This window comes from Tamandua tetradactyla, chromosome 10 (genome assembly GCF_023851605.1).
Source record: "Tamandua tetradactyla isolate mTamTet1 chromosome 10, mTamTet1.pri, whole genome shotgun sequence".
NCBI classification, from domain to species: Eukaryota; Metazoa; Chordata; class Mammalia; order Pilosa; family Myrmecophagidae; genus Tamandua; species Tamandua tetradactyla.
In genome coordinates, this window is record NC_135336.1 from 30,029,885 (window position 1) to 30,054,482 (window position 24,598).

Below are 24,598 nucleotides of genomic sequence, written 5' to 3' on the forward strand. Positions count from 1 at the left end.
TTTGGTTTCAGGCGCAGGGGTATGACCTCTTTCTTGCATATTTTCCATTCTTGGATTTTCATTTCAGTAGGTACATTTAAACTGAAATGATCATGGTTATGAGTGTTATTAAAATTTCCTTTTTCCTTTCCAAATATTAAAGGCATTATTTTAATTCCTTAAATGTGTGAAAAGTATACATAAGATATTAACTTTTATCATTTTGGAGTGAAATGATATTCTGAGGCATTAGTTTAGTAGCAAAGTATTAAAAGATATTATTTATTAAGATGACACAGATGACTTGAAAAATTTAAGACAGTCCCTAGAATGAATATTGCAGGCAACCTCCTTATGTGACAAAATAAAGGTACATTCTCCTTTTAGGGATGGCAGATCTTTGCTAGAGGTTTGAGTGACCTACATGAAACAAATCAAGTCAACAAAAGATCAGAGGATAAATTCCAAGCCCCCTGAATATGTGGCCAGTTGCTTTCTCCCTGTGATTATGTGGTTTCTCTTGTCCTATGTGCTCTGGGGACAAACCCTTTGGAACTGTGGCCAAGCTCTTTCTTGTGCTCTCTATCATGACTTTGCTTGAGTGAGGGAATGGATGACTGAGTGCTGCTGCACAGCTGGCCTGCTTTCTACCTTTCACTACTCTGCTAAATGGATGTGATCAAAATGTGCCTGGGATACAAGAACCTGAATAATGGGGCTACGTTTCCTCATGGAGCTCAGCAATATTTACTGAGCCCAACAGCTTCATTTTCTTCAGTCCCTGCTGCATTAATGGCTGGCTTCAGGGTGGGAGGTGGAGAGGGAGGGAATGAAGAATTGCTGAGAGGGACTTAGGCGACGCAGTTAACGGATGGCCTTATTAGATACACTTTCCCTAGGCCTAACTGAAGCCTCTTTGTCTGAGTCGGCAAGAAGTGGGCCATTTTCCTGAGCTGTCAGGCTTGGCGCTTGCTTGACTTGTAGCTGTAGTTGCAGCAAGCTGTTGGTTTCCCCACTGGCTTTTTGATTTCCTGTGATATGCTAGAGGGGTCTGACTGTCTGGGCCTTCCCAGAGCAGAACTGGACTTCTCCAAAGAACATTCGTTTCTTTCCTGAGCTGTAGGCTGCCTCGTAACTCCTCACGCCTTTTGCACAACTAGCCACAGTCAGTGATCTCTTGATCTCTGTCTTTTAGGCAAGACCCAACTCTGAGCTGGTCCAAAGATCCAGTGTTTCCAGATACCTGGAAAGTCATGGAAAAATTGTAGAGACTCAAAACATACGCATATCAAGTATTGTATACATCTGTGTATAGAATAAAGAAAATCCAGACTCATCTATGTGTTTTCATGTTTTCCCAGTGTATGTGCATGTTGCTATGATGCATACAATTCAAATTAATTTAGAACACTTCTGACTTTATAGCAATGTTTTGTCATTATTTACTTTCTCAGTTAATGGATATTGAAAGAATGACCATGATCATGTGCAATTTCCTATAGTGCTTTGACAGTGTTTTCATAATATTTATCAAGAATTTACTCTCCATCAATCATATATCCAGTGTGTAATGTGTTGTCTCCTATAGGTTCTACCTGTCATGGAGTAAATGTCAGTGACCTTTTAACTTGTCAGTAGCAATGCTTTCCCCACCTACTGCTGCTATTTTGGAAGAATTCAGTCATTGTGTTTCTACTGCTCCCAAAACCCCTGTTCAGTGTCGTGTGGGTGATCATTCCCTAGGGATATTGAATGGGCAGAATACTTGGATGTTTAAGGCAAAAGGAAACCTGCAGCCTGTTACTTAACAGGCTTCTGTGCTGTGTCATTAATGCATGGCTGCCTTGTCCTGTCGTTCCTGCCAGCTAAAATTAAAAAGTTCAGAAAAAAATAATGTTTTGGTTCCATTCTCATCCCTCTCTACATACCTCCACCCTCAAAAGTCCTAACGTGATTGGCAAATATATACAATATTGAAAATAGGTACTGCTCAATTTTGAAAACCTTCACAAAGATAGATCGGTTCTGTCCCCACTCCTTTTACCAAGAATGCGACACAGGAGGGGAAACTAAACATACTAAGAAATGCAACACTGTCTCCAGAAAGCCCCTTGTGGATTCCAAAATCTTGCATGCTTAATTAAGCCAAACTTGGAAATACTTTTTATCTCCAATATAAAGAAGAATAGAAAATAAAGTGCAACTGTGTCTTGAAATCAATTCTCAAAACGAACATACTTTAATTGGAAGATAAATAGATAGCTTTAAGAGGCTATTTTTTCCCCAAAGCCAAAGATCAGTGGCTGCATCTTTACAGGTTGAGAGAAGAGAACTTCAATACATTTTCTACAAAACAGTACTACCCAGGATTCTTTGTGTCTCTGTGCTTTCCCCTTCCCTCCTCTCTTCTCCAGCAAACCCCAGAAATTAGAGCAAAACCTCCTGATTCCCAGTTTTTTTTTCATTTCTGAACATACGAACACATCTCTGAAACATATTCAAACATGTTTGAGTCAGCAGATACGAAGCTGCTAGTTTTAAGTCCATGAATTATTGGCTAAAACTGGCTATGATTTAGGGTGTAAAATTAGGGGAACAGAAGGAGGGTTTCTCCTTTCTGTCCATGGCCCTGCAAATATTTCTGTTGGAAGAAGAAAACAAGAATCAGACAGAAGGTTTCTTTAGCGTCCAAGAGATAGTACGTCAATTGTATTATATTTTAGGTATCAGCATCTGCAGCAAAAGCACAACGGATAGTAGATGGATTTGTGCATAGATAGCTGGATAGATGATAAAGAAAAATAGAACTTACATTGAAGAATTGTGTCACAGGATACCTTTTGGAAGATTATTAGACTGTCAGAGATTGCCACACATAAAGAAGATAAAGGAAATAGAACCAATAAGCAGGATATCTATTATGATTACAAAATTAGTGGATTCTGGAAAAGATGAAAGGGTGGTTGTGGGGTAATTACTGAAGAAGAGGAAAGATAAAATTAGAAAATATGAGCAAAGCTGAAATATTACACTTGAATTTTCCTCCAGTGATCTCAAAGGATGCAACATTTATTTCTAAAAAATATAATTTTCAGCTATTTTTTATTTTATATGAAGAAATCAATGTACAGAAAAGTTAGCTAAGTGTCTTCAGTTTCTTAATGTATCTTCAAATAATTCTGTATCTTTCACTCTCAATTATCTGGAAAAACATTTCCCAGGACAAGGATGAAAAGAATAAGAAAAAATTTGACAGTAGGATATTAAACATTCAACTCTCTAATTCAGCATTTTTAATTTAAGGTAACAATAAACAATATTATATCATCATTATTTATTTTATCATTTTCTTTATTAGAGAAGTTGTTGGTTTAATGAAAAATCATGCATAAAACAGAGGATTCCCATATAACATCCTGTTAGTGTGGAACATTTATTTCGATTGCTGAAAGCACATTTTTATAAATATACTAGTAACTATATATAGTCCATGGATTAATTTAGGGTTCACTGTTTGTATAGTGCAGTTCCATGCATTTAAAAGAGAAATTCTGTTACCATATGTAAAACCTAGCATTACCTCTTGTACCCACATTCAGATATCCATTTCAGTCCTATTAATTACATTCACAATGCCGTGTTACCATCACTGCCGTTTATTGCCAAAATATTTCAGTCATTCCAGATAGGAATCCTGTACATTTAAGCCTTAACTTCCCATTCCCTATCCCAACCCTGTTCCCTGATAACGTATGTTCTAGATTCTGGCTCTATGAGTTATGAGTTTGCTGATTTTTTTTTTTTTCCCATCAGTGACATTATACAATATTTATCGTTTTTGTGTCTGGCTTATTTCACTCAAAATGATGTCTTCAGGGTTCATCTGTGCTGTCATGTGTTTCAGAGTTCCATTTCTTTTTATGGCTGGAAAACATCCCATTGATGTATACACCACATTTTGTTTATCCACCCATCAGCTGATAGTTGGCTGGGCAAATGTGAGTTATGCCACTATGAGCATAGGTGTCCAAATGTCTGTTCAAGTCCTGCTTTTAATTCTTTCGAGCATATGCCAGGTAGTGAGATTGCAGGGTCATATGGTAATTCTACTTAACTTTCTGAGGAACCTCCAAACTGTCTTCCACAGCTACTGAACCATATAACATTGCAATTAATAAATATTCCTTTCTCTTCCCATTCTCTCCAACACTTGTAATCTTACATTTTTTTGTTTCTTTGTTTTTTAATAGCAATCATTCTAATGGGTGACGAATGTTGTTTCATGGTTTTCATTTGCACTACCCTGATGACTAAAAGTGTTAAGTATTTCTTCATGTGCTTTATGAACATATGCATATCTTGTTTGGGGAGATGTCTCCTCTAGTTTTTTGCCCATTTTTAAAATTGAGGTGTCCTTTTGTTGTTTGTTGAAGGATTTTATATATTCCAGGTATTAAACCTTTATTGGTTATATAGCTTCTAAATATTCTTTCCAGTCGTGTAGGTTGTTATATTACTTTCATGATAAAGTCTTATGAAGTGCAAGGGTTTTTAATTTTGATGGGGTCCCATTCATCTATTTTTTTTTCTTGTGTTGCTTGTGCTTTAGGTGTAAACTCTAAGAAACCATTGACTAGTAAAATGTCCTGAAAATGCTTTCCTACATTTTATTCCAGGAGTTTGATAATTCTATATTTATGGCTTTGATCTATTTTTAGTTGATCTGTGTATAAAGTGTGATGGAGGGATCCTCTTTTTTTTTTTTTAAATGGAGATCCAATATCCTCAGCACCATTCGTTGAAGTGACTATTCTTTCCCAGTTGAGTGGTCCTTGCCCCCTTCTCAAAAATGAGTTGACCGTAACTGTGATGGTTGATTTCTGAGCTCTGAATTCAATTCCACTGGCCTATATGTGTATCCTTGTGCCGGTACCATGCTGTGTTGAATACAGTGGCTTTGTAATAAGTTTAAGATTGGGAATTGTGAGTCTTTCAACTTCATTTTTCTTTTTCAAGATGACTTTATGTATTTGGGGCCCCTTACCCTTCCATGCATATTTCATGATTGGCTCTTCCATTTTTACAAAAAAAAAAGTTGCTGGGATTTTGATTGGGATTGCATTAGGTCTATAAATTACTTTGGGTAGGATTGACATCTTATCAGTATTTAGCTTTCCAATCCATCATCATGGAATGCCCTTCCATTTATTTAGGCCTACTTTGATTTCTTTTAACAATTTTTGTAGTTTTCTGGGTAGACGTTTTTACATCCTTGGTTAGATTTACTCCTAGATATTTAATTCTTTTAGTTGCTATTTGAAATGGATTTTTTTCTTTATTTCTTCTTCTGAAAGTTCATTGCACATGTATAGAAACTCTACTGATTTTTGGATGTTGATCTTGTACTCTGTTACTTCACTGAATTCATTTTTTTTTTTTTAGCTCTAGTAGTTTTGTTGTGGATTTTTAAAAAGCGTTTTCTATGTATAGAAACATGCCATCTCCAAAGAGGAAAAGTTTTAACTCTTCCTTTACAATTTGGGTGCCTTTTATTTCATTCTCTTGCCTAATTGCTCTGGCTAGAACTTTCAGTTCAATATTGAATAACAGTGGTGGTAGTGGCATAATTATCCTGTGCCTGATCTTAGAGGGAAAGCTTTAAGTCTTTCACCATTGGGTATGAGGTTAGATGTGTATTTTTCACATATGCCCTTTATCATGTTGAGGAGTTTTCTTACATTCCAGGTTTTCTAAGTGTTTTTATCAAGAAGGGTGCAAGATTTTGTAAAATGCAACAATTGAAAAGATCATGTTTTTTTTTATTATTATTTATTCTGTTAATGTGGAGTATTTCATTAATTGATTTTCTTATGTTGAACTACCCTTACATACCAAGGATAAATAATCAATCATGGCATATAATTCCTTTAATATACTGTTCGTTTAACTGAGATATCTATGCATGCCTCTGAGATCAGGGTATTGATGTTGGCCTGGAAGAATGAATTAGGTATGTTTCCTCTTCAATTTTTTGGAAGAGTTTGAGCAGAATTAGAGTTAATTCTTTTTGGAATATTTGGTAGAATTCCCCTGAAAAACCATCTAATCCTGGGATTTTCATTGTTGGAATGTTTTTCTTATTGTTTCATTTTCTATACTAGTAATTGGTTTGTTGAAATTTTCTATTTCTTCTTGAGTTAGTGTAAACAGTTTGTTTCTAAGTATTTGTCTATTTCATATAAGTATTCTAAATTATTGGTATATAGTTTTTATAATATCCTCTCACAGTCCTTTTAATTTCAGTGGAATCAGAAGTAATGTCCCCCTTCTCATTTCTAATTTTTATTTGGATCCTTTCTTTCTTCATCAGACTAACTAAAGGCTTGTCAATTTAATTGATCTTTTCAAAGACCTAAGTTTTGATTTTTGGGTTCTCTCTATTGTTTGTTGTTGTTGATTTGTTGTTGTTGTTCCCTATTTCATTTTTCTTCACTCAAATCTTTATTTCTTCCCTTCTTCTCCCTTTGGACTTAATTTTCTCTTCTTTTTCTAGTTTTGAAGTTAGGTCTCTGATTTAAAGTCTTTCTTCTTCTTTAATGTAAGCACTTAAAGCTATGTTTTTCCCTCCCCGTATTGCCTTTGCTGCATCCCATAAGTTTTGATATGTTGGATTTTCACTCTCATCTACCGAATTTCCTTTGTGATTTTCTCTTTAACCCGCTGGCAGTTTAAATTAACTGTTTAATTACCACACATTTGTAGTTTTCCATTTCTCCCTTTATAACTGATTTTTAGCTTCATTCCACTGTGGTTGGAGAAAGTACATTGTGTAGTTCTATATTTTTGAATTTATTAAGACTTGTTTTATGATCTAAGGTATGGTCTGTCATGGAGAATTATCCATGTTCCCATGAGATGAGGAAAGCCTTTGCCCCAGCTTATCTACCTGTACAGTTTATTACTGTTCATTATACTCATTTCATTGTCCCAAGCTGTATTTGCCTGGAGGATGAATTCTAGGAAGGGGACAGGCTGAGAAGAGTATCCAGAGTCAGTCAATCCCAGCTTTACCAGGACCAGGGACCCGCAGAGTGTTCCCATACTGGTCCCAAAATGCCCTGGGGAGGGGACTGTAAAGGGTGCCAAGTGCTTTTTCCATGTCTCCCCCAAACAGAGCTTTCTTGATCTGCCCAGCAGCCCTTCCACTATGCCAGGAAGTATAGTATCTTCAAGTTTCCTCCACCAGCACTGCTTTCTGGGCCAGGTTGGATCAAGGGCCACCCTTACACCTGGGCTTCCAGCTATCTGAAGTTGCTCATCAAAAAGTCATGATCAGTGTTCAGCTGTGCCCACCCTTGATCTTAAGGAAGAGGATTTTTGTATCTCTTTCTGTCACCAGCAGACTAGCCAGGGGGCTGAACCCTACGGCAGCCTGCTGCAAGAGTGGGGGATGGGTGTCAGTAACCACCACCCAGAGAGAGCAATTTATTGGCCTCTTCCCCCCATGCTTCCCTGGGTGCTGTGCAGTGTTCTACTGGCCTCCAGAGTTCCTGCCTGTTTAGTAGTTGTTCTAGTGGACAGACTGAATCGTGGCGATCCCTACTCTGCCATCTTCCCACCCATCATCGTTTCTTAGACATCATCACCCAATAAGAAAAATTCTCATTTTTGCTCCCAAAAGAATATCATCAATGCTTAATGTAACAAATAGATTTTTTAAATACTGTACAGTATTATCTTTAGCAAACAATATTATATCCTATTTCTGATGTCATCTGGGGGTCTCAATAACCTTTGTTAGCTAGGCCAAACTTCTTTAACCATCCTGCTGAAATCTGATCCTGGAGAAGTTTAGTGGTCTCCCAAGATTTCCATAATCCTGTTCAAACAGTTACTAACTTCTGTGGACTTCAAGTTTTATGGTTCTTTGTCTCTTGGTCTATTATCCATGATCTTATCTCTGTTTTACCCATTTTCACTTTAGATACAGAGCACAGTTTCTTCTCAAGTGTCCACAAAAAATCCAGTCACAACATTTTGTGTTGTTTATAAACATTATGGAAAATTGGGAAGGCTCATACTGCATCATGCTTAGCATTCTGACATCCTATTTACTGTACTTTTTTCCTCCACAAATAGAGACAACAGGTATGGGGGAAAGACTCGTATGATGACGGGTTGTCAGATCAGTTCTACCCCCAACAAGCTATATTAACACGGGCTTATAGCTTAAGTTCTCTGGACTGTTTCCTTGCCTGTAAATGAAAATTGTGGACTTTCTGGGCCCTTTGATGATTATAATTTCCTAGGGCCAGCATTTCACAAAGGCAAAGTCTTTAACTTTGCATTTCTCACAATGCTTAGCCTAGCATACCACCAAACAGAATGGAACCTCAGTGATATTTACGGACATTTTAAAAAGCAGTCCTTATTCTGAGATAAGCCTAATGACTAAAAATACTCTTTGGGCAATGAAACTAACTTTTCTAGCAAAGAAAGACAAAGAAAACACTGTTGTAGTCAAGCAATGCAGTTCTGAGCTGTTCTTATATAATCCAATTTAGTGAGGTTTATTTGCAGGATATTTTTACAATAAAGTAAAGCTTGAGGGCTCAAATAAGCCCCAAGATGTAGTAATTTTGTCTTGTCCAATATATGTAAGAAGAAAATCTTTACATTTGTGTTTCAAAGTCTAGTAGGACACTAGCTAAGGGAGTAGATAGAAGCTACAATATCTGTTCATTTCATCCTCTTTATCAATTGATTTGGTTTGTCCATTCATGATCATGTTTGTCCATATATGATTTGGGTGCAATGATCACATTTACTCATTATGTGGCCAAAATGGTTTAATTCATCCAGCAAACACAGACATGGGCTGTGTAAGCTCAATGGGAAAGGATGCTTTATTATAAACTAGACATCAATGTCTCATACAAACTTACATAAGCAAGCATGTAAGTTTCCCAGTGTGCTATTCCAAGCCTCAAATAATGCTCTAGTCACCTGATAATATGAGGTCTGAAACACTGATAGTTTATTATCTTTCCTCACATGATGTGTTGTTGATCCATCTATTCGTATAGCCAAGTACTCATAAGGATATCCTGTTGTGGAATTGAAGCAGGGGGAGGGGGTGTCTATAAATAATACCCCTTTTTGACCACCTGAATTCTGATGCAATCAAGAAATAAAGCAAAAAAGACAGGTAGGTATATATTATAGTATGAGTAGATGGTGATTTCTTTGTTACTTAAAATGACAAATGGAATAATTCTGTAGATGTCTGACTGAAAGGGCATGCTAATACTCCTGATCCTTCTGGGCCCACCAACCTCCCTGCCCTTGGTGTCTAGACCTTGGGGCCAATTATATAATAGGAGGTTTTACTCTACAGAATAATACACGTATTTAGAAATATAGCTTTACATTGTTTAAGATAGTGAAAGAATAAATAAGAAATTCCTGGAACTTCAAACTTTTAAATAACTAAGCTCAATCTAGTAAAAAACATGGATATTACCCAATATGCAAAAAACCCTCCATCTTACAAAATCAGAGATATTACTATACTGGTAGAAACTAGAAACTAAAAAAAGGATCTTTCCTGCAGCATTACTTTTATTCAGAATTTAAAAATCCTTTAATTTTGATCAGAAGTCAGTATAAATGCATGACCTCAATTCTGGCTACTTTTCTTTTTCTGTCAAATATAAAGATAGTCTTCCTATCTTTATCATACTCTTCCTCCTATTATTTCATAATTTTTTTGTATATCATGCAGGGCGTTCTTATGCCCCTTAAAACCAGGAAATATGACCTATCCTATTAGTTTCCTATTTCCTGGTCTCTTACCAGGAAATGAGCTTTTAGGAAAGGTTGCAGGAAAAATGTGCAACTCTTGCATTTCCTTTGACCTGGCCTGTAATCAGTATAAACACTGTAAGTTCTATTGGCAAAAAATTGAATTCTTTACACCCTCTGTCAACCCTTCTTTACCACCCCCATGCCAAATCACTGCAGGCTTGAAAGTTAAGTGCAGGTTACCTATGTTATTTGATGCTAATGGTGAAACGGCCTCCCCTATTATATCCCACATCAGGTATTATTCACAGAATATATAAATTAACCTTTGAATCATAATATTTCTTAATATTTAAATTTAAATGGCAATCTAAGCTTGTAACATTGCATGTTACTTTTAATACCTTGAGAATAATAGGAAACACTGATTACTATAATGTTGAAGTCTGTATGAATAGTATTTAAAAATCATTGCCACTATGGTAACAAAAAAAAATCTTATTATAAGAGTCTGCTAAGGGATATTTTTTTACTTCAGATTAATTTTTGCATGCTTTTATTCATTTCATATAAAACGACTTTTATGAAATACAGAAAATTATTTGTTGTGCTCGTTATTTCTGAATTCTAGAATATTCAAATGTATAAATAGACTGTAATAAGATTCAGCAATCAACTTTTAAAATAATTATAGTAAAATAGTAACTCAAATATTACCTAGAAATATTTTTCCCCAAACATTGACCTCCCAGGATAGTTTATGAAATTCACCCATTAACTGTTGATAATCTTAATGTGAATAATCCACTATATGGACTGATAAGGGTGGGTTCTTACTGTCTGGTGTTAGTAGGTATGTGTTCAAGAGGTGTAGATTCAAGATGATGGAAACACAATGGTGATCATCATTGTTATTCATTCAATCCATGTATTCAATTATTCGTTTAGTCAACCCCTTAGCTAGACAACTAACCAACTAATGAGTAACCAACCAAGATCTACTGAGGACACTATGCAACACTGGTTGTATGTTCTATATCACCTGGAAGGAGATAAAGTATGTTTCTTGTGTGTGTGTGTTTGTGTGTGCATGTGTGTTTTCAAAATAATGCATGGACATAGCTAAAAGCAATCAAGAAAAATATTATGCCGCATTCCCTCCTTCCCCCCAGAATCTCACATCCCACTTTTAACAGTTTCTGTTTGAATTCTCATGCTGATTAGCTCCATTTGGCTCACTATAATATCAATAATGATGTTAATAAACTTATCAATTTTAGATAATATTTATTGATTTTCTAAAACAATAGATAACAATTGTGCACATGAAAACTATTTCCTAATTTTCCTAACCCAATCTGATTATAAATCTATTCTCAGTTCCCTTACTAGTAACTCCAGTGTGAACTGACTGTAGCCAGATTTAAACCTCCATCTTTTGTTCCACGAATTACAGACAATATTTCTTAATCCTTAATTTGTAATTAAAGAACATTTGACTCAGTAGCGGAGTTCTTGCCTGCCATGCTGGAGACCCGAGTTTGATTTCCAGAGCCTGCCCATGCCAAAAAAAAACCAAACAAAAAAATGAAACAAAACAAAACACTCCAGAACATTTGAAATCCTGCTCATTCCTCCAGGTTGCTTCTCATCTTAAAAATATGCCTTTTATTAGAAATAGGAAATAAAATATTATCATTCTATAAATGTATAACCCTTCATAATTTGCAAAGCTTAAAGTTTTCAGGTTTGGGAAGCTACTGATGACTTCCATTTGAACATAAAATGAAAGGATATCCAAATATGGGCCTTAGTCACATCCTTCAGAAGTTTCCCTGATGTTATCACAATCTGAAGATGGTGTTGAGTATTGAGCTTTTAAAGGAGAAATCACCTTGGTGGCAGATCCAGTAATAGTAGACATTCTGCCTCAGAGGGTAAAAGCAAAACGATATTAAATGACACTCTTTGGAGTGGGTATAAGAGGACAAGGGCATTACAAATGAAGACCTTCGGGATGGTACTCATTCATGACAAAGAAAGGAAAAATGGAGAAAGAAACATTTTCTGCTGTCTTTTCTTAAGGTTGGGGCAAGAGAGTTCACCAAGTAACCCTCCAGTAGGATATAAATTTAAAAAGGTAATCAAATTAATACACATTTATATTTTTCTGAGCTTTACCCTTACTTGTCCTTAGATTCACTATGTTGTGAATAGACACTTGGACGACAAAAGAGAGAAACTATGTGAATAGCCATTTTAACTTGTGAGTTTTAGTTACCTTCCAGGATAATGAAAGTGGCAACAAGATCCTTTGTGAAATAATTTTTTAGTGCTAAATTTTATCCTGTGGATCGGAAGTCAGGAAGCTGGACCAATGTGCACTGAGGCTGATAAAACATCCATGAACAATATCTTGCACTTGTAACACACTTTACAGATTATAAAGCCCTATGATTTCTCAGGACATTTCTGGGAAAGGCACTGGGTGGAGACTTTGGCTCCTATTTTACAAAGAAAGTGTTGAGGTTCTAGAAGATCAACTTACTTGCATAAGATCTTATAGTTAAATAATGATTGACCTGAGGTTAGAAATCTGATTTCCTGTTTCCTAATAGAATTTTTTCCTATCTGCTCTCTGAAATAGGCAACACATACATGCACAATATCTTTTATCTATGTTCACAATTTATTTCCTTCATATACAGACAATTTTGTCTATAATCCCCACATGAAGTGTAATGGTTGGCATCATCTTTTCATTCTTATATGCCGCTTTTGTGTAAGACCCAGCATTAAAGATGAGTTGACTTGATGTACTATTAATGGTCTTGATGAGAGTAGGAGCCTGGTCAGAATGATATTACTTCCTACTTGCATTTAATTATGAAACATGCATTCCATCTAAACTGCAGAAATAAAATAAAAGAAGTAAGGGAGAGCATCAGAGAAGTTATCTAACTGCTCTGCAGGGCAGGAGTTAAAAATATCTTCTCCATTTACATGGATGGTGTTCCAAGGAAGGCTGTGTTTCTAAAGGTGGCAGACTTTTACTCTTTCCAGGTATTTATTTATCCATTTTATTTTTACTAGAGTTGCAGTTACACAATTTGCTTTGAAAAGGATTGCTGAGTGGTGACCTTAGAGTGCAGGAAACTTGTAAGTATGTAGAGGAGAAAAAGCAAAGAGATTAAAAAGAAAAAAAGGCCAGAGTTGTTACCTGGGAGATTGTTCTATAACAATGGGAGCTTGGCCAGGAACTTTCAAGCGTAAATCAAGAATTATTTTTACCTTGAAAACTGTAGATTAATACTACTTCTGAAGTCTAGTCTGCAAAAAAATGTATATCTATTTTGCAACTGGGGACTTCTGCCAATGTTTCAATTACCTTAGAGTCTGTCTTAAATTATCATGGGTGCAGCAAGCTGCAGTGAGGCATCAGAAATATCCTGCCTGGGAGTGGGGAAGAAACCACCAAAGCTTGCATTTATCACAAATGAGCCTTTGGTCATATCCTTATAAATACTTGCCTAAATCTAACCCAACTAATTTCCCAACTTAATGTTAGTTGTGGCAAATCAGTGAAGCTAACTCATATTAGAAAAGAACATTCATCATGGCATCATGGAATGTGAGGAATTGTAAACACCGCAGATATCATTTAGGTCAAAGTACTGACTTTTCAGATGAAGATGCTGAAACCCAAAGAGGCTAAGTGTCTCGCTGAAGGTTGAATAGTTTGTTAGTAGCAGATCTGGGATAGAGCGCAGATTGCATGACTCCTAAGCTTGTGTTTTTGGTCAAATTCGATACAGTCTGTCCATATGGCCAAGCCATATGGCAGAGTCTTCAAATACCTAATTCTGCCCCCATAAAATCTAAGCTGGTTATTGTTTTCTTTTCAATTCTGTTTCAAATTCACTTACCCATATATGCCATCCTTAATTAGTAAAGAACAGACTTACAATTTAGAGCAGGAATGTGCAGAAAAGTAGACAGTTTAATCAAGGGTAAGGAGGCAAAGAAATGCATATCCAGCAGGTAGAATGGCCTGAGAAAAGGCAAAAACTTGACAATCTGGCTGGTGCCCTTAGCAAGTAGTACAAAACTCGACACATAAAGTTGGGGATACATTTCATGGTCAGGGTAAGTAGCGTTTTAGTGAAATTTCAAAGAGCTCAGATTGGATCCTGTGTGTGAAGTGAGACACTGGAGATTTTTTAAGAAGACAGTTGCTTATTCTAACCATTGTTAATTTGATTTGCACAGTAGAAAATAAGATGATTATATCAGTGAGAATTTAGAGACATAAAGACAAGTAAGAAGGTATTTTTATGGCTAGATTATCATTTATATGTCTTGGGGATGATGAGAGGAAATTTTTCAACTTATAAGTTCCAGATTTTAATGTCCATTTATCCTTGATAGTGGTAAAGCAGAGGTAGTGAAATTTAATATTTTTCTTGCATTAATGTAGCAAGTATATAGGAACATGTCATTTAAAGAACCTCCCTCATATAGTATCTGTTATGAACTAAAATGCCACCGCAGCAATTCCTTGTCATGAAAGTCACCATAGGCTGCTTGGACAGGTGTTTTGCCTGAAAAAGGAAGTTAGTCAACTGACCCAAAGGTATCATTCTATAGTCCATGCGATCAATTGATATGAAGAGCTCTGCACAATAGGGAATTAATGATTTGCCAATCAGTCAGAGTAGTTGCCTCTGGCATTTTTCCTGAGAAATAGGAAAAAAATAGACCATCAGGTAATGAAAAAAGAATATAGAAAGAATTCAATTCAGAGAGAGAGCTGAGAGAGAAAGAGGAAAAGAGAGAAGGGGGAGAGAGAGAAAGAGAGAGAGAGAGAGAGATGGGGCAAGTGGCCAGTTCATACACCTGCCTCATAAAATTAGTCCAAGTTTAACTTCAGGCTACACGGCTTTATAATAAATTCTCTTTTCTAAAGGTAGCCTGGGTGAGTTTCTGTTCTTTGCAATGATTTTTAATACACTAACTTAACAATTAAAACCTAATAATTAAGATCTGGGTTGTAAACTGTGATAAGATTTCTGTTAGATTGTACCACCAAATGATCAGATGGTATATTGACATGTCGGATCTTATCATGCAGTCATGGAGGCACTTTCACTTTGTCTTCAAAATGTCAAATAAAAGCTTTCTCTGGATCTGAACTTGAGAAATGGCACCTCCCTCCCTCTCCCCCTCTCCCTCTCTACAGTAATCTCTCTCCCTCTCTTCTATGTTCTCTTTTCATTGCCTGGTATCTGTCTGTCTGTCTATCCAGAACAGAGGAGAAAGACAGGGACAATTCATCAAAAAGTGAATGGATCTCCAGCAGCCCTTGCTGCATCATTTGGCTTTTGATCTAATTGAACATTTTCTTAAATGTATTTCTGACAAACCAGGACATCCTGCAAATGTTAGTAGCTGTTTTGCTTTTTGAAAAAAATATCTGTCCTAAGTTAAATACATGTAAGAACTGCTATTAAAATGAGTTAACCAAATTAAACTGATTTTAGGAAAGCAGGACTTTTCAGAGCCTTTTGTTTGTTATGGTAGATTAAGAATATCTAAAAAAGAGTTAAAGGGTACACTGGTTTTCAAATTTTTGACAATTAAGATTCCTACCCCTTACTTTTGAAAACTATTTATTTATGTTTCATGGGGATAGTAGTCTTGGTTTGTTCTTCTATCATATAAGCTGCAGTTTCTTTTGCATGATAGGCCTTCTCTGATTACTGTAGATAATATTGATTGTTTTCTCATGTGGAATTTTATAAACTAAATGAACAGAAACTCAGGGTTCTTTGAGTTCGGTTTCTATCTCTAAGTGCACACTATATTTTAGAGGAAATTGTTTCAAGCCAGTATAATAAACCCATGGGATTTAAGAGTGAGAAAGCACGGATCTGTTTTTACTATGTGTGAAATGGTTTAAATGTTTACAGAAAATTGAACTTAACTCCACTTCATTTATTCTCAAATGAATTGGCCTACTGTTTGTTTACTTGTCTCATTTTTCGGTCTTAGACATATCTTAAATACTTTAAGATAGTTAGAGAGCCCAGCTATCATTTGAGGTTCTCTTATGAAATATTTTCCAATGGGTGATTTGGGGAGCAAAATTATTTTCTCACCAATTTATGCCAGGAAAGTGAATAGCATTATGCTAAAGACACAAGAGGTCAAAGTGACTTGGAAAAAAGTCAGCTGTCCATATTTGGAGAAATTGCCAAATTGAAACACTCACTTTTTTTTCAGGGCCTCATTACAGGAAACCTAATGAACTTTGTGAAGGAGAGAACAACATAATGAAATGAAGCTTTCAATCTGTTCCTTAAAGTTTAAAGATTTAGAAATTTTGCCAACTTCCAGTCTACAGATTCCTAATAAAGAATGATTACTGTGGAAGTAATTCCATGTGAACCAATGCACACACATTTTAATCCGTGCTTGTGGAGAGGGCAGAGGCAAAATGGCCATTCTACATTTATCCAACAGGTGTACCATGTTGCCCACATTTAAGCATACCTCTTTTCATCCATCTGTTTTTCCTTTGAGGAATCCAGGACATGAGGAAAACAGAAGAAGCAAAAGATTGGGAAGGTGGGGAATTGGGATTGGTGCTCAGTAGTAATTTGCATCCATTCCAAAGATACACATGTGCCAACTTCCCCAATTGCCTTTGCATTTTTTCTTGTTCCTCTCCCCATTTCCTCCAACCTCACTTTAGACAATACCAAAAATACCAAGATTGCAGTTTCTACCTCCTTCCGGCTAATATAAAGATAAGACACACACTCAGTACTTTTTTTTACTTGGTCCTAGTATCCTACTTAATTTTCTTCTGCCTCTCTCCTGGGGTGGCAGCATTGTCTATTCTCATTCAAGGTCAAAGTTATTAGAAATGGAGGGGAAATATCACACCTCCTGAGTCTAAGGCAGCTAGTTTGAAATTACGTAAAGTAGGAGGCTTGTGCAGTGTTCCTTGCCAGGGTGGCTGTCCATTAACACTTGTGGTTGAGGAGAAACTAAGGGCTTTATAAGTATAGGCAGAGAGATCTGCATTGTGGGTTAGTAATTGAAGCCTGAAATAATCAAACTGGATATGGAACTTTCAGATACGAGAATGGTAAAGTTAGATAATGGCCACTGCTTTCAGTTTCTGTCTCTTTTATTTGATAAGGAAGGAGTGTTTCAAAATCTTTTTCCTGTATTCAGTTTTGTCAGTTTACATTTCTACTAGCTTTTTCTTATAAAATGCTTAATATTTGAAATCTTTACATTTAGCCTTTCGAAAATGTTAGAGCCATCAAATTGTAGTAAATGATGGAGCACACAAAAAAAGATTCAATGTTTCACAGGCAACCTCTCTTCATTGATGTGCACAGTACACAGTGACTACTAGATCCCGGTTATTATAGCCTCAGCTCCCTGTGACCTAGGGTTTTGTGGGGGTTGTATATTAATGTTTCCTGCTCGGTAGTGCATATTCTCCCATTACAAGGTCATGTTGCAGAGCTATTGGTGAGAAAATCACAGAAAAATGCTAAACAGTTCCAGCTTCACCTCCACAATGCAAACAACGCCACACCAAACATCTTCTCTGCTAAAATGAATGTATGACTCTCTCTGCATGTGACATATAAGAAGAGAGAGAGATTGAGAGAATGACACTGCCAAATCATTAACAGTCACACCTAAATATCTCAGGAAACATTACAAAGTTCATTCGATGCTTTCTACATAAGTGTGGCTATTATGAGGCAAGTGATGAGAGGAATTTTCCATCTTCCATCTTATATTCAGACAGGCATGCATAGAAGGGAACAAGGGATTCATAGCTAGAGGTGACAGTGTCTTTTTATAGACATTTAGTCCCTAGGTTTATATTTTGTTATGTTTTATGTTATTTCATTTGTTTATTTTTTACTTTAGAAATAATAACCATGGTATCAAGGTAGAAAAGGCAGAACTGGGAAAATTCTCCAGCACTGATAGTTAGCATTAGGCTCTTACAGTGATGAAAACTAGCTAGATACTAAATTAGGTATATATTTTTTATGCTACATCCCTGTTTTTGCATGGCACAGATGATTTATGTAACTTTTGCTCTAAAAAATTTAAAAATCACTGGTCCTTATTGATAAATGTGATACCAGTTCTTCTGCTAATCAAGGTAAATGAACCAAGGTCAGATAGATGGAAAGACAGGCCAAAAAAAATGAAAGAAATAGAGAAAAAATCTGGAGGGGGTGGGTGAGTTAGAGCAAGAGAAGTGACTAAAACCATAGAAGGCTCATCTGAGGACATGAGCCTGAAAGAGAACAGCGTTGCTCTGAGCCAGAATTAGTGTGAGAGCTGCGCCTTTCCGTTGTTTTTAATGGAATGCTATTAAAGACAAATTTGGACTAGTGAACCCTTCAGTGCTTCCTTTTAATTTATTTATTTCTGCAGAAGGAAACCCTGTTAACCCCAGCGGATAATGTATTCCACAACTTGTATCCATGGCAAGGTTGTTTCCAAAAAATTTTATGGGATAAATTTAGTTCAATATTTGCACATATTTACACATGAGGTCTCCATTTCAAGGTCTTTGGCTTAAGTAAGAAAGTCATTCCTAAGGCAGGATGTCTGCCAGGGCTGCAGAGTATGTTCCATATGCATCATAAAGCTCCCCTGTTTCCTAGGACAGGAAGAGGACATTGCCTCAAGTGCCCCTCTTCACCTCTTGAAATTTCAAAGTTTAAGTTAGAACTGCTGGGAACCACAGGAAGCTTTCTACAGTTAAACCCTCTGGGTCATGTCTTACACCTAGCCAGGCTCCCCCACAGTCTTTGCCCTCCTTTTTGTAAGCCCTAGAGATGAAACCTACTATTTTTCCACTTTAAAAGAGTTTTTATTCTGGGCGGGCCACAGTGGCTCAGCAAGTAGAGTTTGCGCCTGCCGTGCCCAAGACCCGGGTTTGATTCCTGGTGCCTGCCCATGCAAAACCAAACCAAACAAAACAAAACCAACCAAACAAACAAAAGCTTTATCCTTTCTAGCCCTTTTCTCCATTGGAATTATTCTAGGGGGCTCATACATAGCTTCCCTATCTTCAAGATTCTTTTTGATAGGTTTACACAAATGCACAGTCCTTTTCTTTTTTAAGGTTTTACAGCTAATATGTGGGGGAAAGGAGTATGTAGAAAGCATGATGTCATTCATTTTTTTCTTCCATTGACACTTAGTGAAGACCTACCATGCACCTGGCCTTATTCTTGATATAGAGAATGTGATGGTGTGGGAGCAACTTCCCTATTGTCATGAATGATACAGTCTAGCTTGAGAGAAGACAATAAATACTGTCACCTGATTTTTATATACACTCTAGGATGAATATTGAAGCAGAGTGAGTGTTAGAGAGATAGGGGATATTTTGGAATGCCTAACCTATTAAAAATAAGCCAGGAGACAAACATAAACAATTTTCAGAAGCTGTTATATTACAGCAGAGAATTGAAAGAAAAGAAGGATAAGCCATGAAAAAGCATGGGGGCAAAGCATTCCAGGAAAAAGAAATAGTACTTATGGAGGGGTTGTTCAAGGATAGTCAGGATTGCCAATGTGTCTAGAGTAGGAAAAATAAAACAGAGGTTGGTGGGAAATAAAGTTCATGAGACTACCCTTGATAATACTCTGCAGAGCCATAGACCTATAAGGAGGTAGAGGTTTTTCCATGTGCGTTGGGAAGCTGTTGCAAAGGATTGACATGAGATGATTTATATTTTCAAAAGATTAACTGTCCATCTGAAGTCCAGGAAACAGAAGGTAGTTCTCCAAACTACACAGACAATCACAGCCAATTTGGGGACAAACCAGTCCTAAAGCTCAAGCTTCAAACCAACCTTATTCAGAGATCAAAGATTCAGTCTCAACTTTGAGATCACAACCTTACTCTCTTTGTGTCCTCCTTCTATTTTCCCTTAACATAGCTAGATCATTCAATCATTTACTTAACAAAGATACTTTACTACAGTGAAATATATACTTGTCCCAACTTATCATGTTTTCACAATTATTTCATATTTTATCTTTCTTCAAATTGCACTGATCTGCATGATCAGATAAATAAATATTTTGGATTGACTTGATCATTTTAGAAATGGGCAATTATTTTGACATATTCAGAAGGAATTGATCATTTTAGGGGGATACTGAAGTTAGGAAACGGTCCTCTGTGTTCTTTTGATTGGGAATCCATGAGAGACAAATGATGCTACTGAGGACTGTCTACAATATCAAATTCAGGTAGAGAGGCATAGGGGAATTAAATGCAATCATTCTCCTTCCTTCAGTACCAAACTGTTGATAACCTATACTGGAGTCAAGAATGATATATTAAGACCTCACCTGGTGGGAAGAAGACATGCTGAGTTCTCAGAAATGGTCCATAGCTTCTGTGATATATTAGCCTAGAAGAAGATAGAATTTAATTTTAAATTGTTGAACCAGAAACATGCAAATGCATTGTTAGCAAATTGCATGCCTTCTAGGTCCTTTTGTGACCTAAAGGCTGTATCTCCTAGAAAAAAAAATTATTTAAAAAATAAATAAAAGAATCTCAAAACTGTACTGATAGCTTTATAAGACCAATACAACAAATAAAAAAACAACAAAAAAGGGACTAATTTTGGACATAGAACTTGTATTAAAAGAGCCATGTAGTGAAATTACTCTCCATGAGGAAATACTACAATAGAAAAGCAATTTCAGGCATGAAACAACTGACCTTTATGGTGATGGTGTTCAAAAATGAGCCTTCTAATCACCCTTCCCATTTTGAGAAGGCAGAAATAATGAAAATATTTTCCACACATTCGCCTTACTCTTCTAACATTTCTGATGATATATAAAACCACAAGCCTACATATAAAAAATATTTTGAGACTTCCTGGAAGATGGCCGACAGAGTGGCTTGAGATTAGCCCTGCTCCATGGAAGGGTTGGAGAGGGGACAGGAGGGCGACTGAGGCTGCAATTCAGGAGTGTGGCTGACCTGGGAGAGCCTTCTGTACCACAGGCGGCAGTCCTCGTTATGGAGGCTGAGGAACTGAGAGACAGAAGGCTGGAGACTGGCATGGAGGCACGGAGCTACGGAGCCTGTGGGAGTGCATGGACTGGAGCACAGAACTAGGAAGTAAGCCAGGCCACATTCCTTGGGTGCATTACCCTCACTAGTGCAGCCCCGTGACTGACGACTCACCCCACACACCTGAACTCCATCACTCTCTCCCATTCTCCGCACGCCAGGTGCCCCCACCCCACCAGCCCCCAGTGCATGTACCTGCCCCACACCCCACCCCAAATGCAGTCCAACCCACCTCTCCTGCTCACCTCACAAGCTCTACTCCCCTCCCGACCCCCACCCCCATATTCCCTGCAGTCTGTTGCCAGCACATAAAGTTTGCAGGCACTAACCCCCATGCCTAAATGACCCTAGCCCCCCATCCATAATGGCACACAGCCTCACCCCGCCCTCCTGTAACTCAGCTCATCCCTTTATGGCATTGCCAGGCCCACACATGTGTCGTGAACCCCAATCACGTCATTCAGCTCTGGGAACCACACTTTATAGCACTCCTAGAACCATGCATGCTCATAGCCCTCAGCCTCACTTCCCAGCTCTGAGAAAGTGCTGACCTGCACAGCCCAGTCATATCTGCCCCCAGTCTATGAAGGCATATTGCTGACCTGCTGCTACAGCTCTATGCATGTGTGCAAAGGAACCTGTGCCTTAGACCAGCATACACCAGGGCCATGCCCTCAAACCAGTGCACCCACACAGCTACATCCTCCCTGGCGACTGGGCACCCACATTCACAAGCATCAGTGTAATATCCACCACATGTGCCCATACCTGCCCTGAAACAAATCACTGTACTGAGTTCTCCACTCTATGCCCTGCTCCCTGCTGTACAACCATCCCACAAACACAAGGCCTTAGACTACTAAAAGAAATCAACTCAAGATATTTACATGTGATGAAGAAAGCGGAAAATCACTAAGAATATCACAATGCAGACAAATACAGCCCTGCCTGATGACCAGACTAAAACACCAGAGGAGACACAGACATTGGAACAACTAATCAAAGATGTTCATACAACTCTACTTAATGAAATAAGTGGGATAGCAAATGACATAAAGGAGATCAAGAGGATAGTAGAAGAGCGTAAAGAGGAATTTGAAAGAATAAATAGAAAAATAGTGGAAATCACAGAGATTAACAACTCTGTTTACCGAATAAAAAACATACTAGAGACACACAACACCAGAATTGAAGAGACAGAAGAAAGAATAAGTAATATAGAGGACAGGATAATTGACTTTGAAGACTCAAAACAGCAAATGGCAAAAAAAGATGGAAAAAATTGAATGGGAACTCAGGGAAATGATAGACAAAACAAAGCATGCAATATAAGAATCATTGGTGTCCCAGAAGGAGAAGAGAGGAGTAAAGGGCTAAGAAGAGTAGTTGAGGAGTTAATGGGAGAAAATTTCCCAACCCTTATAAAGGACATAAGTATATAAATCAAAGAATCGCAAAGAACTCCAAACAGAATAAATCCAAATAGGCCTTCCCCAAGGCACATACTGATCAGTCTGTCAACTGTTAAAGAGAAGCAGAAAATCCTGAAAATAGCAAGAGAAAAGCAACCTACTACATACAAGAGAACCAAATAAGACTGAGTTCAGACTACTCAACTAGCACCCTGGAGGTGAGAAGGCAGTGGTATGTTCAAGATCCTGAAAGAAAAAGACTTCCAGCCAATCATTCTGTATGCAGCCAAAGTGTCCTTTAAAATTGAGGGATAGATTAAAGATTTCACAGACAAAGATGTCCTGAAAGAATTTGTCAACAAGAGACTGGCCCTACAAGAAATAGTAAAAGGAGTTCTTCCAGCTGAAAGAAGAAAAAAAGACTGGAGAGAGAGATCTGGAGGAGGGCACATAATTGAAAAGTACCACTAAGGGTAATTTAAAGAATACAAAAAGAAAGAGGGAAAAGAATATATAGATCTGGCAAATAAAATAAAAAGAAAGATAAGATGGTGGAATCAAGAAAAGTCTTTTCAGTAATAACTTTGAATGTTAATGGTCTGAACTTACCAATTAAAAGATACAGATTGGCAGAATGGATCAAGAAACATAATCCAGCTATCTGCTGCTTATAAGAGACTCATTATAGACACAAGGATGCAAATAGATTGAAAGTGAAAGGATGGAGAAAGATTATCCATGCCAGTTGTAACCAAAAGAAAGCAGGAGTATCTATACTAATATGAGACAAAATAGACTTTAAATGTAAAGACATAATAATAGGCAAAGAAGGGACACTATATACTAATTAACGTGTCAATTCACCAAGGAGCTATAACAATCATAAATGTTTATGCTCCCAATCAAGGAGCTCCAAAGCACATGAGACAGAAATTGGCAAAACTGAAGGGAGTGCTAAGCATTTCAAGAATAACAGTAGGAGACTTCAATACACCACTCTTCTCTATAGATAGAACAACCAGACAGAAGATCAACAAGGAAATAGAGAAGTTAAATAATAAATGAGTTAGATCTAACAGACATATATAGGTCATTGTACCCCAAAGCACAAGATTATACATTCTTCTCTAGTGCTCATGGAACATTCTCAAGGATTGATCATATGCTGGGGCACAACACAGGTCTTTATAAATTTTAAAAATATTGAAATTATTCAAAGCACTTTCTCAAATCACAATGGAATAAGCCTAGCTCTCAATAACCACCAAAGAATGAGAACATTCACAAATATGTGGAGATTAAATAACACACTCTTAAAGAACCAGTGGGTCAAAGAAGAAGTTGATAGAGAAATCAGTAGCTATCTGGAGGTGAATGAAAACAAGAATGCAACATATTAGAACATATGGGACATGGAAAAAGCTGTGCTGAAAGGGAAATTTATTCCCTTAAATGCCTATACTAAAAAACAAGAAAGAGTAAAAATTGAGGACTTAACAGCAAACCTGGAAGAACTTGAGAAAGAACAGCAAACTAACCCTAAAGCAAATAGGAGAAGAGAAATAGCAAAGATTAAAGTAGAAACAAATGAATGGATGAATAAAAGAACAATAGATAGAATCAATAAAAACAAAAGTTGGTTCTTTGAGAAAATCAATAAAATTGGTGGGCCACTAGCAAGACTGACAAAGAAAAAAAAAAAAAGAGAGAGGATGCAAATAAACAATATCAGAAATGAGAAGTGGTGTGTTACCACAGACCCTGAAGAAAAAAAAAAAAAAGAAATCATAGGATACTATGAACAATTATACACCAGCAAACTAGACAACTTAGATGAGATAGGCAAATTCCTGAAGACACACAAACAAGCTACCCTGACTCAGGAAGGAATAGAAAATCTCAACAAATCAATCACAACTAAAGAGATTCAATCAGTTATCAAAAATCTTCCTACAAAAAACAAAAAACCCAGGTCCGGTTGGTTTCACAGGGGAATTTCATCAAACATTTCAGAAAGAACTAACACCAGTTCTTTTTCCAAAAAAATGAGGAAAAAGGAACTCTACGTAACTCATCTTATGAAGCTAATGTCATTTTAATACCAAAACTAGGGTAAAGATGCTATGAGAAAGGAAAACTACAGGCCAATCTCCCTAATGAACATAGATGCAAAAATTTTCAATAAAATATTGGCAAATCAAATCCAACAACACATTAAAAGAGTTATACACTATGACCAAGTGGGGTT

At 37.0% G+C, this 24,598-nt stretch overlaps 1 protein-coding gene and 2 long non-coding RNA genes across 8 annotated transcripts in view; 2 read left to right on the plus strand and 1 right to left on the minus strand.

Moving 5' to 3' along the window:
• The window catches only part of LOC143648375 (uncharacterized), a 76,661-nt gene extending 56,428 nt beyond the window's left edge, over positions 1-20,233 (minus strand). The window contains exon 1 of the long non-coding RNA XR_013158510.1: positions 20,200-20,233. This is a non-coding gene — a long non-coding RNA (uncharacterized LOC143648375). The remainder of the gene's footprint in view (positions 1-20,199) is intronic.
• Positions 1-24,598, plus strand: part of LSAMP (limbic system associated membrane protein) — a 667,551-nt gene that overhangs the window by 140,481 nt on the left and 502,472 nt on the right. The window lies entirely within an intron of this gene.
• The window catches only part of LOC143648374 (uncharacterized), a 67,261-nt gene that overhangs the window by 13,277 nt on the left and 29,386 nt on the right, over positions 1-24,598 (plus strand). The gene's annotated exons all lie outside the window — the stretch shown is intronic.